Here is a 12624-nt window from a genome sequence, read left to right as displayed (position 1 = left end):
TTTAAAGATTTTATTTATTTATTTGACAGACAGAGATCACAAGTAGGCAGAGAGGCAGGCAGAGAGAGAGAGAGGAGGAAGCAGGCTCCCTGCTGAGCAGAGAGCCCGATGCGGGACTCGATCCCAGGACCCTGAGATCATGACCTGAGCCGAAGGCAGCGGCTTAACCCACTGAGCCACCCAGGCGCCCTGATATATATTTTTTAAATTTTATTTTATATCCCTGCAGATAAACTTTTAAGTTTTCTCTCTATGCAATCCCTGGTACTCTCTCTGGCCCACTTTAGCCATTTCATTTTTCACAACCCTCCTTTCCATTTCCTCAACTCACAGAGTCCAGCAGGCTCTGCAGAGCAGACCTGGTAACTTCCAGGGAAACGAGCTGGGACAGTTTTGGAGAAAACGTTTTCTGTTGACGGTCTTTCAGGGTTACTGTCCTTTGCAGTCTGACGTCTAGTGTCTTTACGACCATGGTTTCATTTATTTGAAATCTTTGGTTGTTCAGGCAGGAGAGTAAATTGGTCTCTGTTTACTACACTGACCAGAAGTGGGATTTCCTTTTTTTTAAAATATCATTTTAAGCATTGTAAGCATAACTTAAAAAAAAATTATTTATTTGAGAGAAATCACAGGCAGGCAGAGAAGCAGGCAGAGAGAGAAGGGGAAGCAGGCTCCCCGCAGAGCAGAGAGCCTGATGAGGGGCTCAATCTCAGGGCCCTGAGATCATGACCTGAGCCGAAGGCAGAGGTTTAACCCACTGAGCCACCCAGGCACCCTATAAGCATAACTTTTATAGTCTGTGTTGACTCATGCTGTTAACTGAAATTTTGCGTATCTCTTTGCTGGTCTGTTTTCTTGCTTGTTCTTGAACCAAAAGCTCAAGTGGTGCGAGGATTCACCTGAGGCAGAACAAAGGCGATAGAAACATGGGGCATACTGCAAGGGGGTGGGGTAGGACAGCAAAAGAGAGACTGTCTGCAAGGAGGCTGTGAGTGGAGGTTGTTGGTAAAGGGGGAAGGTAAGGAGGTATGGGGAGTATGGAATTTTATCTTTTTTTGGTAACTGTGCCTGGTTTTAAGTAGCCCATTGGTCAGTTAGGGCCTGTGGATACTGCACCTCAAAGTATCACCTGATGGGCCACTTTTCAGCCAGGTGGTCACTCTGGGCCCGTTAGCCTTGATCAAGTTTCCATCGATCATTCTATTTGTTGCCTAAAAGCAGCTCTGCACATACTTTAACAAGTATCTGTAGCAATACCTTCAGGCTGGGGTGGTGTCCCCTTCCTCTAGAGAGGATTTCCATGTGCCTCTGCCACAGGGAGTATTTGGGGGATCATTTGGGGGTATTCTCAGTTGATGACAACCCTAAATTTTAAGGCTTGGGAATTCCCTACATATCAGGCAAGTAGAATGTGGGTGAAATTCTGTGGGAGGGCTGTGCCACATCCTACACCCTGGGATGGTTATGTCCTTTTGGGGTATCAGCTTATTTGATACATTATTATTAATTGAAGTGCATGTTTATTCAGATTTCTTTTTTTTTCCTTTCTTTCTTTTTTTTTTAAAGATTTTATTTATTCATTTGATGGACAGAGATCACAAGTAGGCAGAGAGGCAGGCATAGAGAGAGGGGGAAACAGGCTTCCTGCTGAGTAGAGCCCGATGCGGTACTTGATCCCAGGACCCTGAAATCATGACACAGGCTGAAGGCAGAGGCTTAACCCACTGAGCCACCCAGGCGCCCCTTATTCAGATTTCTTAGTTTTTACCTAATGTATTTCTGTTCCAGGACTTTATCCATGGCACATTACATTTAAGCATCGTGTCTCCTTAGGCTCTTCTTGGATGTGATGATTCTCAGACTTTCCATTTTCCATCAAAGAATTTTGATAACTTTGACAGTTTTGAGAAGTAGTGGCCAGATATTATGTAGAATATTCCTCACTTGGGATTTTTCTGAAGTTTTTCTCATGATTAGATTGAGTTTGCAGATGTTAGGGAGTAAAACCACAGAGAAAAATTACCTTTTCCATTACATTATGTTAAAAATACTTTCTAGGGGCGCCTGGGTGGCTCAGTTGGTTGAACGTCTGGCTTGGGATTTTGGCTCAGGTCATGATCAGGTTGTGGGATGGAGTCCTGCCTTTGGCTTCATGCTCAGCGGGTGGTTGCTTGAGTTTCTCCCTCTGCCTTCCCCCACCTCTTCGCCCCCAAATAAATAAGTAAATCTTAAAAAAGTATATACTTTCTAGAAACTTTGGCTGAGTAGCTGTTTGTCAAATATCTCCACTGTAAGTTTCTTCCTCTCATCACCCCTCTTTCCATTACTATAGTCTATGGAAACTAAGTCACTTTACAAAGCTCATACTTAAGGAGTAGGGATCTCTGCTTCACTTCCATAAGACAGAGTATCTACATAAATTATTTGGAATTCTTCTACACAGGAGATTTGTCTCCTCTCCACCATCTATTCAGTCAGTCCGTCTGTTTTTTAAATATCTGTTTGGGTCATGGATATTTATTTTATACTTTGGGTTATAATCCAATACTATTTTATGTTGTTGCTTCAGTTGTACCAGCTTTGGTCATTGGGAGCTCTTTCAGTTGGCTCCTGTGTTCCTTTATACATACCCTCATCATTGTGATTTTTGTTTCTTTGCTTTTAGAACTTCTTGTTTTCTGGCACTGAAAGACAGGCCAGGTTCATCTCAGATATTTCCTCCCCCAGTTCTGGATTCAGCTGTTTTTCCCAGGCACCTTGGTTCCTTTTATTAGAGAATAGTACTAAGATCCAAGATCTGAATGCTAGGTGTACTTTTTGATACTGGGGTGTCATTATCCAGCTGACAGATCAAGTGTATGTATACTAACCAGTATGTGTGTGTGTATAAAACTATTCCTCTATGTAACTATTCAGTAAGCTAAAGGTAAGTTATACTTTCCAACCCTAGTCCATTATTACATGGATCTCCTTCCCTTGCTTATTTGTAAACTTCCATTTCAACAGTGAGAAAACTGACTCCCCGCCCCCATCACCTACATTTACTTCAATTCCAATGCATTGATTCTAGTATATAAGTAGCAATATCAAAAATCACCCCCCCATACTTGCTCAGTGGGGGCAATACCACGATCACAAAAGTGGTTTTCCCAGGGTGAGGCTCGTCCATTGCAGTCAGGATGTGCTGACCCCAGTGATTTCCCCAAATGTGGGAGACTCACCTGCATGATTTATGGTAGTGGGGGACTGTTCGTGTTCTCCCCTGGGAAAAAAAATTAACCCCCATGGGGATGAATATTATCAATTAGAGTATGGTGCTGTGGATAGTTTCCTTCGACTTTAATCTTGCAGACTACTCATTTCCAAAGTTAAATAGATCAATACCATTCCCCTCCATTAGTGAGGCTGTTTGTTAATTTGTAATACAATTAGATTATTTTGTCAAAATCTGGGGTGCCTGGGTGGCTCATTTGGTTGAGTGTCGAACTCTTGATTTCATCTCAGATTGTGATCTCGGGGTCGTGAGATCAAGCCCTGTGTGTGGCTTTGAGCTGGCCATGCAGCCTGCTTAGGATTCTCTCTCACTGCCTCCGAGCACCTATAGGTGTATGCATGCACTCTCCCTATCAATTGATTTCTCTTTTAAAAAAAAAAGTGTGTGTGTGTACATGTACATGTGTATACACACACATTTTATTCTAGGATCTCTCCCCCTTCTAAATAATTTTCCTTTAAATTTTCATACATTAAGATTCACTCATTATGCTATGAAGTTCCATGAATTTTGTCAAATACATAGTATTAGATATCCGTAGTTATAATATCATAGAGAACAGCTTCGTTGCTGGGAAAATAATCCTTTGCACTTCATCCATTTAGCCCTTCTCCTCATTTCTGAATCTCTGGCAACTACTGATCTTCTTACTGTTTCCATAATTTCTTTGAGAATGTCATACAGTTGAAATCATACAGCATGTAGCTTTTTCAAAATGGCTTCTTTCACTTAGCAATATACATTAATGTTCCTCCATGTCTTTTCATGATTTGATGGCTCATTTATTTTTATCTTTAAATAATATTCCATTATTTAAATATTTAAATATTTAAATATTTATATATTTAAAAATTTATATATTTATAATATATATAAATATATAAATATATAAAAATATAATTTATAAAAAATTTATATATTTATATATTTAAATATTTAAATAATATTCCATTATTATGTAGATGTAGCATAGTTTATTCACCTATTGAAGGAGATCTTGTTTGCTTCCAGTTTTGGCAATTATGAACAAGATGCTGTAAATATTCTTGTGTAGGGTTTAGTGTTGACAAAGTTTTTCAGATTAGTTGGGTAAACACCTGGGAGCACAATTGTTAGATCATATAATAGAATGTTTAGCTTTATAAGAAATTTCCAAATTGTCTTCCAAAATGGTTTCACCATTTTGCATTCCCGTCAGCAAAGAATAAGTGTACCTGTTGCTCCACATTCTTGGCAGCATTTGATGTTGTCAGTGTTTCGGATTTTAGCCATTCTATGTGGTGTGGTGGGAGGCATTGTGGTCTTAATTTGTACTTCCCTAAAGGCAAATCATGTTGAACATCCTTTTTGTCCTCGTTTACCATCTGTTTATCTTCTTTGGTGTGGTGTCCAGATCTCTTGTCCATTTTAAAAATTGAGTCCTTTTCTTGTTGCATCTTAAGAGTTATGTATTTTCAATATAAGTCCTTTCTTTTTTTTTTTTTTTAAGATTTTATTTATTTATCAGAGAGAGAGAGGGGAGAGAGCGAGCACAGGCAGACAGAATGGCAGGCAGGGGCAGAGGGAGAAGCAGGCTCCCCGCCGAGCACGGAGCCTGATGTGGGACTCGGTCCCAGGACGCTGGAATCATGACCTGAGCCGAAGGCAGCTGCTTAACCAACTGAGCCACCCAGGCGTCCCAATATAAGTCCTTTCTTATATATGTGTTTTACAAATATTTTTTTCTTAGTCTGAGGCTTATCTTTTGATTATCTTATCAGTGTCTTTCAGAAACCAGCAATTTTATTTTGTTTTTGTAGTATTTTATAGTCAGTAGAGGTCTCGTAATTGTTAAAGCTGCTAAAAATGGCTCGTGGTCTCTCTGTATTTTTTTACTTGGTTTTTTAATTTATTTATTTTGGGGGGTGGCAAAGGGAGAAAGAATTTTAAGCAGACTCCATCCTGCGGGCAGAGCCCCATGTGGGGCTCGGTCCAGGGACCCTGAGATCACCATCTGAGCTGAAACCAAGAGTTGGACACAAGGAACTGCACCATCCAGGCTCCCTGCTCATGTATTTTTTAAAATAGTTTTTTTTTTTCTATATTCTGTTACATATTTTTTCTCTTCATTCTCTGAACATTATTATGTTTTTATTAGTACTTAATATAAACCACAATTGCCTAAAGAAACTTTTGCATTATTTTATGTGTAACTTGTAGTTCAGTGCTTCATGCAAGATTATTTTTGTCATTATTGTTACAAAAAGTAATACAAGTTCATTGGGGAAAAAATAAAACTATAGAAAAACATCAAAACCTGAAGTTTCACAATGAACTTTTATAATTTCACTCTTATGGATATTGTTCATTTTGTGTTCCTGCTCTCCCCGTGTAAGTTTTGGTAATGTATATTAATATCTATAAGAATGGATATTATATTTATATCAAATGTCTTTTGGCATCTATCAAAATAACCATGTAACCAAAATAACCAAACAACTCTTTATTAATATATTAAGTCAAAGTAATGGATTTCCTAATGGGGAACCATTCTTTTTTTTTTTTTTTTTAAAGATTTTATTTATTAACTTGACAGAGAGAAATCACAAGTAGATGGAGAGGCAGCCAGAGAGAGAGAGAGAGAGGGAAGCAGGCTCTCTGCTGAGCAGAGAGCCCGAAGCGGGACTCGATCCCAGGACCCCGAGATCATGACCCGAGCCGAAGGCAGCGGCTCAACCCGCTGAGCCACCCAGGTGCCCTGGAACCATTCTTTTGTTCCTGGAATAAATCTTACTTGGTCATGAGGTGTTATCTTATCTTTTTAATACATTGGTAAATTCAATTTACCTGTCTTTTTTTTTTTAAAGACTTTTTTTTTTTTTAAAGATTTTATCTATTTGACAGAGATCACAAGTAGGCAGAGAGGCAGGCAGAGAGAGAGAGAGAGGAGGAAGCAGGCTCTCTGCCGAGAAAAGAGCCTGATGTGGGACTCGATCCCAGGACCCTGAGATCATGACCTGAGCCGAAGGCAGTGGCTTAACCCACTGAGCCACCCAGGCACCCTACCTGTCTTTTTTTTTTTTTTTTTTTTTTTAGGATTTTGTATTTATAGCCATACCTGAGGTTGGCTTTCTTTTCTATTTTGTGGTATCCTTGCCATGTTTTTGTATCATGGTTGCAGAAACTTCTTAGGATGAAACATAAGTCATTCATTGTACTTTATTCTCTGGGGAAATTTAAATGACATAGGAATAATTATGTCTTTTTGTTGGACTGAAATTGTCCATAAAACTATCTAGGCCTGGGTGCTTTTGGTCACAGAGGAGTAAGTCTTATGGTTAATTTTTCTGTTTATTTTATGATAATCTATCTATGACATATATATATATTTTAAGATTTTATTTATTTATTTGACAGAGAGAGATCACAAGTAGGCAGAGAGGCAGGCAGAGAGAGAGAGAGAGGGAAGCAGGCTCCCCACTGAGCAGAGAGCCCGATGTGGGACTCGATCCCAGGACCCTGAGATCATGACCCGAGCCGAAGGCAGCGGCTTAACCCACTGAGCCACCCAGGCGCCCTATCTATGACAATATATTTAATGAACTCTCTTCCTCTCTTAATTTTGACTGATTTTTTTTTGAAGGGAACTACCTGTTTCATTTTTCTTTTCTTTTTTTAAAGATTTTATTTTTTTATTTGAAAAAGAAAGAGAGCACAAGCTGGGGGATAGAGACAGAGAAAGAAAGAGAAGCAGACTCCCTGCTAAGCAGGGAGCCGGATTCAGGGCTCAATCCCAGGACCCTGGAATCATGACCCAAGCTGAAGGCAGACACTTAAGCAACTAAGGCACCCAGGTGTCCCTCATTTTTATTTTCAGACATTTAATATTAGAAAATTACAAAGGTGATCTCTTAAATTTTAAAAATCAGTGTACCTGTGGTTATATCTTTCTCATGTTCAATGCTTTTCTCTTTATATGCTTATTTTCTTGGGTTTATTAACAGATTTTCCAAAGATTTGATTGTTTTATTGGTCATTTTATAGCACCATCATATGGATTTATTTGTTCATGTGTAGGTTTTGGTTGACATACAGTTCTTTTATTTTTATTTTTTAAAAAATTTTATTTACTTATTTATTTGAGAAAGAGAGAGATCACAAGTAGGCAGAGAGGCAGGCAGAGAGAAAGGGGGGCGAGCAGGATCCCTGCTGAGCAGAGAGGCCAATATGGGGTTCGATCCGAGGACCCCAAGATCATGACCTGAGCTGAAGGCAAAGGTTTAACCCACTGAGCCACCCAGGCACTGCAACATATAGCTGTTCTTCAGGAGACTTTAAAAAAACTTCTTAATAGAATCCAGTTTATCAGTTTTTAAATGGATGATGCTTTTGTGTTGTAAAAATCCATTGCCAAATCCAAGGTCACTGAGATTTTTTTAGGAGCCTAATGTGGGGCTTGATCCCAGGACCCTGGGATCATGACCTGAGCCGAAGGCAGAGGAATTAACCCACTGAGCCACCCAGGTGCCCCTGGACATTCAATTATTGCAGCAAAATTTGTTGAAAGACTTCTTCTTCTTCTTCTTTTTTTTTTTTTCACTCAGTTGTCTTTACTTCTGACAAAGCCTCTCTCCTTAACCGAACTTCAGTCAGGCTCCTCTTGGCCCTTTATTCTACTAGGCCTGTCCTTGGCCTGCTCAGTTCAGTTTTAGCAAGAATCGTATCAGCTTAGAGCGAATCCCCATTCTTAGTAGTAATCACTCTTGATAGCTCATCAAATTCCTCATTTCCCACCTTAGTATCTTATCACCATGACCTGCCTGTAGCAAGAATCCTCCTTTTCCTTGATGTTTCCTTTTCGTAATTTTCCGTCCTCTGACTCCCACCTGCTCCTTGGCTATAAATCTCCGCGTGTTCTTACTGTAATCAGAATTCAGACTGAGCTCTCTCCCCTCTGCAAATCCCGTTGCAATAGTCCCCCTCAGATACCGTCTTGCTGTCTTTAACAAGAGTCATGAATAATTTTTCTTTAACATTCTGTTGTCAAGATCAGTTGACAATATTGTATCGGTGTATTTCTGGTTTCTGGGCTCTCTGTTCCTTTCTATTGCTCTATGTGTCTTTTTTTTTTTTTTTTTAACAGATACCATATCGTCTTGATTACTATAGTTTTACTTTAAGCCTTGAAATCAGGTATTGTGAGTTCTCCAGCTTTGTTTTTCAGTATTATTTTGGCTATTCTAGATCTTTTGTTTTTCTATGTAAACTTTATTTTTTTAAATTTAAACTACATTAGCCAACATACAGCACATCATTAGTTTTTGATGTGTTCAGTGATCATTTTGTCACTATCTACAAAATAGCTTGAAGAGATTTGGGTTGGAATTGCATTGAATCTATAGATTATATTCTAAAAGTTAATATCTTAACAATATTGAGTCTTTAATTTTTTTTTCTTTTTAAAGATTTTATTTATTAATTTGTCCAAGAATAAGAGCACAAGCAGGGGGAGCAGCAGGCAGAGGGAGAAGCAGGCTCCCTGCTGAGCAAGGAGCCCAATGTGGGACTCAGTCCCAGAGCCCTGGGATCATGACCTGAACCAAAGACACTTAACCGATTGTGCCACCCAGGTGCCCTGAGGTCTTACTTATTTAAATAAATAAAACGTCAGAGTGAAAGGGAGAAGGACAAGCAGGCTCTGCACTGAGTGTGGAGCCCAATGTGGGGCCTGATCTTACCACCCTGAGATCACGACTTGAGCCAAAATCAAGAGTCAGGCACTTGAGATTCTGGGTGGCTCAGTCAGTTGAGTGTCTGCGTTTGGCTCAGGTCATGATCCCAGGGTCCTGGGATCGAATCTCACATCAGGCTCCTTGCTTAGCAGGGAGTCTGCTCCTCCCTTTGCCTGATGCTCCCCTGCTTTGTGCTCTCTCTCTTTATCTCTGTCTGTGACAGATAAATTAATAAAATTAAAAAAAAAAAAGAGTTGGACAGTCAACTGACTGAACCACCCAGGAACCCCAGCAGTAGAGTATGTTTTAATTAATGCATGTACATTGTTCTTTTAGACATAATGCTATTGCATACTTAACTATAGTTAGGTGCAAACATCACTTCATATGCTCTGGGAAACAACAACAACAAAAATCATTTGACTTGTTTTATTGTTATATTTACCTTACTGCAATGGTTTGGGATTGAACCTGAAACATCTCTGAGGTATGCCTGCAGTTCCAGAAATTTGGGGTTTTTTTTTTGATTTTCTATATAGGCAATCATGTCATTTGCAAACAAAAATCATTTTATTTCTTCCTTGCCAGTCTAAATGCATTTTATTTCCATTTCTTGTTTTATTGTAGTATCCAGGACTTCCAATATAATATTGCTATGACTTGAATATTTGTGTCTTCCCCAGATTCATATGTTGAAACACTAATCCCCAGTGAGATTATATTTGGAGGTGAGGTCTTTGGGAAGTAATAAGCACATTCGGTTATGAAGGTGGGGCCCTTATGATAAGATTAATGTCCTTATAAAAGAATAAAAGGCACAGCATCTCTTTCTCTGCTTGTATGCACCAAGGAAAGGCTATGTAAGGATATAACCAGGAAGAGAGTCCTTACCAAGAATCTTACCATGCTGATAGCCTGTTCTCAGACTTCCCAGCCTTCCGAACTATGAAAGATAAATGTTTCTTCTATAAACCACCCAGCCTATGGTCATTTGTTACAACAGCCTGAACTGACGGAGACGAATGTTAAATAAGAGTGGTGAGAAAGGACAGGCTTGCCTAGCTCCCATTCTTAGGATAACAGCATCTGGAAACGGGATGTGGTGTCAGCCCTGACATAGCTCTTTTAGTGCCTTGTTTGGAGCCTCCCCTGTTCTGTTCGGGCTTCCCGGAGACTTCCTCATGGGAGAGAGTCTGCACCTTGCTGCTCTTCCAGCTGTCATGCACCGTCATTACACGGGAGGCCTGTGGGTGTGTGTGATGTGCCGCCAAGGGGAACATCCTGTCATCTTGGGATTAAACCTCAGCCTTGGGCGCCTGGGTGGCTCAGTGGGTTGGGCCGCTGCCTTTGGCTCAGGTCATGATCTCAGGGTCCTGGGATCGAGTCCCGCATCGGGCTCTCTGCTCAGCAGGGAGCCTGCTTCCTCCTCTCTCTCTCTGCCTGCCTCTCTGCCTACTTGTGATGTCTCTCTGTCAAATAAATAAAACCTTTAAAAAAAAAACAAAAAAACCTCAGCCTTTCAGGGGGCTTTTAGTGCATCTCTAGGTTATGACCTTCCCGAGTTTTTCTTAGCTCTTTTCCTCTTTTGGAAGAGGTAGGAAGGGTGGGTGGGGCTGGAGTCACACAACTGCCTTTGTTGTAGGTGGGATACCAGGTTCCATGGTCTTTTCTCTTGGCGAGTAGCCTGCTGCATTAGGGAGAAAGCTCTGGACTATACAGTAATCTTCCTTTCTTCCCCCCACACCTTTCCACAACCACAAGAAGATCTTTCTTGGGTCTTTACTTTGAGAAACTGGTGGTGCTACTGGAGGTAAAAATGTGTGAAAACATGGTAGTCTCCTCAAGACTGCAGCTCCCAGGATTTTCTCACTCTCATGCTGGCCCGCATACAGCCTGGCAGCTTGTCTGTGTAACCATGTCAATGCTTCTAGCAGCTAACGGTTCCAACAGATTCAGCTTCACCTAGACGGATTTCAGCCGTGTCCCTGAATGAGCCAGTTTCTCCAGAATTTGGGGTGCTGATTTGTCCTGCAACCTTAGTTTTCTTTAAGGAGTTCAAGAAAAGTCACTTATTTTCAGTTTGCCCAACTTTTTCTTGTACTAAGTACAGAGTGACAACTTCCAAACTCTTTACGTGTCCTAGCTGAAACTGAGAATCTGGGAAATGTTTTATCACTGATACTGTTTAGAATTGCTGACTCATACTGCTGATAAAACGTAGGCTTTTTGTAGGTTTTATTTTTTGTTTTAAATTCTCTACAGGAGCACCTGGGTGGCCCCAATTGGTTAAGCCTCTGACTCTTGATTCCGGCTCAGGTCATGATCTCAGGATGGTAAGATTGAGCCCTGTGTCAGGTCTGCGCTGGCTGTGGAGCCTGCTTATGATTCTCTCTCTCCGTCTTCCTCTGCCTCTCCACCCCGCTTAAAAATAAATGAATGAATTAAAAGTTTAAAAAATTCTCCACAGATAAACTTACTCCTTATCACTTCATCTGGGAGGACTACTCTCTCTCCCCACAGGAAGCCTTTTGTGCACCCTGGATCATTTCTGGTTTTTCTACCATTTTTCTCTCTCTCTCATCTTTTACCTGCTGACTCTTAACTATCCTTCAGTCTCAACTTAAATCTCATCTCTTCAAGAATATTTATTTCCCTCTCCCTTCAATCTAGGTTTAATCTAAACTTGGTTAAATTACTCTATTTTATATTCCTTTAGGCTCCTGCATACCATTTTTTGTATATTTAACTCCTTTGAAATTACTTTTTCAAAGTCATTCCTATAAGGGCAGGGATCATTTTTGTTTTTCTAGTACCTGGCACAATGTAAGTACTCAAAATTATTTCATTTGATTAGTAATTGACTGAAAGATGCGACCCTAGGATTGTATATCTTGCTGAGTAGTCTTTAATGTGCAGTAATAACAGAAAGTCATTAAAATGCAATATTTGAAAAACATTTCTTGAATTTGTAATCCAGGATAAGACCAAACAAGTAATCATGCATAACTAGAGAAGATGTGCTGTAAATAGTGAGTTGTCAACATTAAGTCCAGTAAATCAGACATTTTTCTTTTTTAAAGCACAGAACAGATTGCATTTGTTAGGATCACTGAAACAAAAACTCTATGATGCAAAAATAATAATTTGACAATAATAGGATGATATAAAAATTATAGGGCATGACCAAAAATTGAGAAGTGTCAAATCTGTACTGTTTAGTTCTGAAGTTAATTGATTGAAAAACATGTATGTTTAAGAATTTATTGAAAATCATAGACATTATCATTGGTTGAAGAAAAAAAGAAAACAAAAAACAATTTGTAACTTCCAAATTTCTTTAGCAAAGGATGGGATTGGGAACAAACAAGGTAAATAGAAACTGCATAATGAAAAAAGTATGAAAAATTAAAGTTGTGGAATAGTACAGAATTAGGACCTACTTGGAGTGCCTGGCTGCCTCAGTCAGAAGAGTGTGTGTTCTTGATCTTGGGGTTGTGAGTTCAAGGCCCATGTTGGATGTAGAGATTTCTTTGGGAAAAAAAAAAAAAAAGAAGAATTAGGACCTACTGTCTACACTGAAACATTCATACATGTATAACTTAAAAGGGGCATACATGTATAACTTAAAAGGGGCAAAGT

At 39.7% G+C, this 12624-nt stretch overlaps 1 non-coding gene and 1 pseudogene across 1 annotated transcript; one reads left to right on the top strand and one right to left on the bottom strand.

The window, feature by feature from the left end:
- LOC132025974 (large ribosomal subunit protein uL1-like) overlaps positions 1–12624 on the bottom strand; it is a 67156-nt pseudogene that overhangs the window by 33696 nt on the left and 20836 nt on the right.
- Positions 3104–3265, top strand: LOC132026355 (U1 spliceosomal RNA). Its single transcript, XR_009406874.1, has one exon. It is a non-coding gene; the product is annotated as a U1 spliceosomal RNA (small nuclear RNA).

This window comes from Mustela nigripes, chromosome 10 (genome assembly GCF_022355385.1).
Source record: "Mustela nigripes isolate SB6536 chromosome 10, MUSNIG.SB6536, whole genome shotgun sequence".
In the NCBI taxonomy this organism is placed as follows: Eukaryota; Metazoa; Chordata; class Mammalia; order Carnivora; family Mustelidae; genus Mustela; species Mustela nigripes.
Note: the sequence above shows the minus strand (reverse complement) of the source record. Positions and strands in the feature narration are given on the sequence as shown.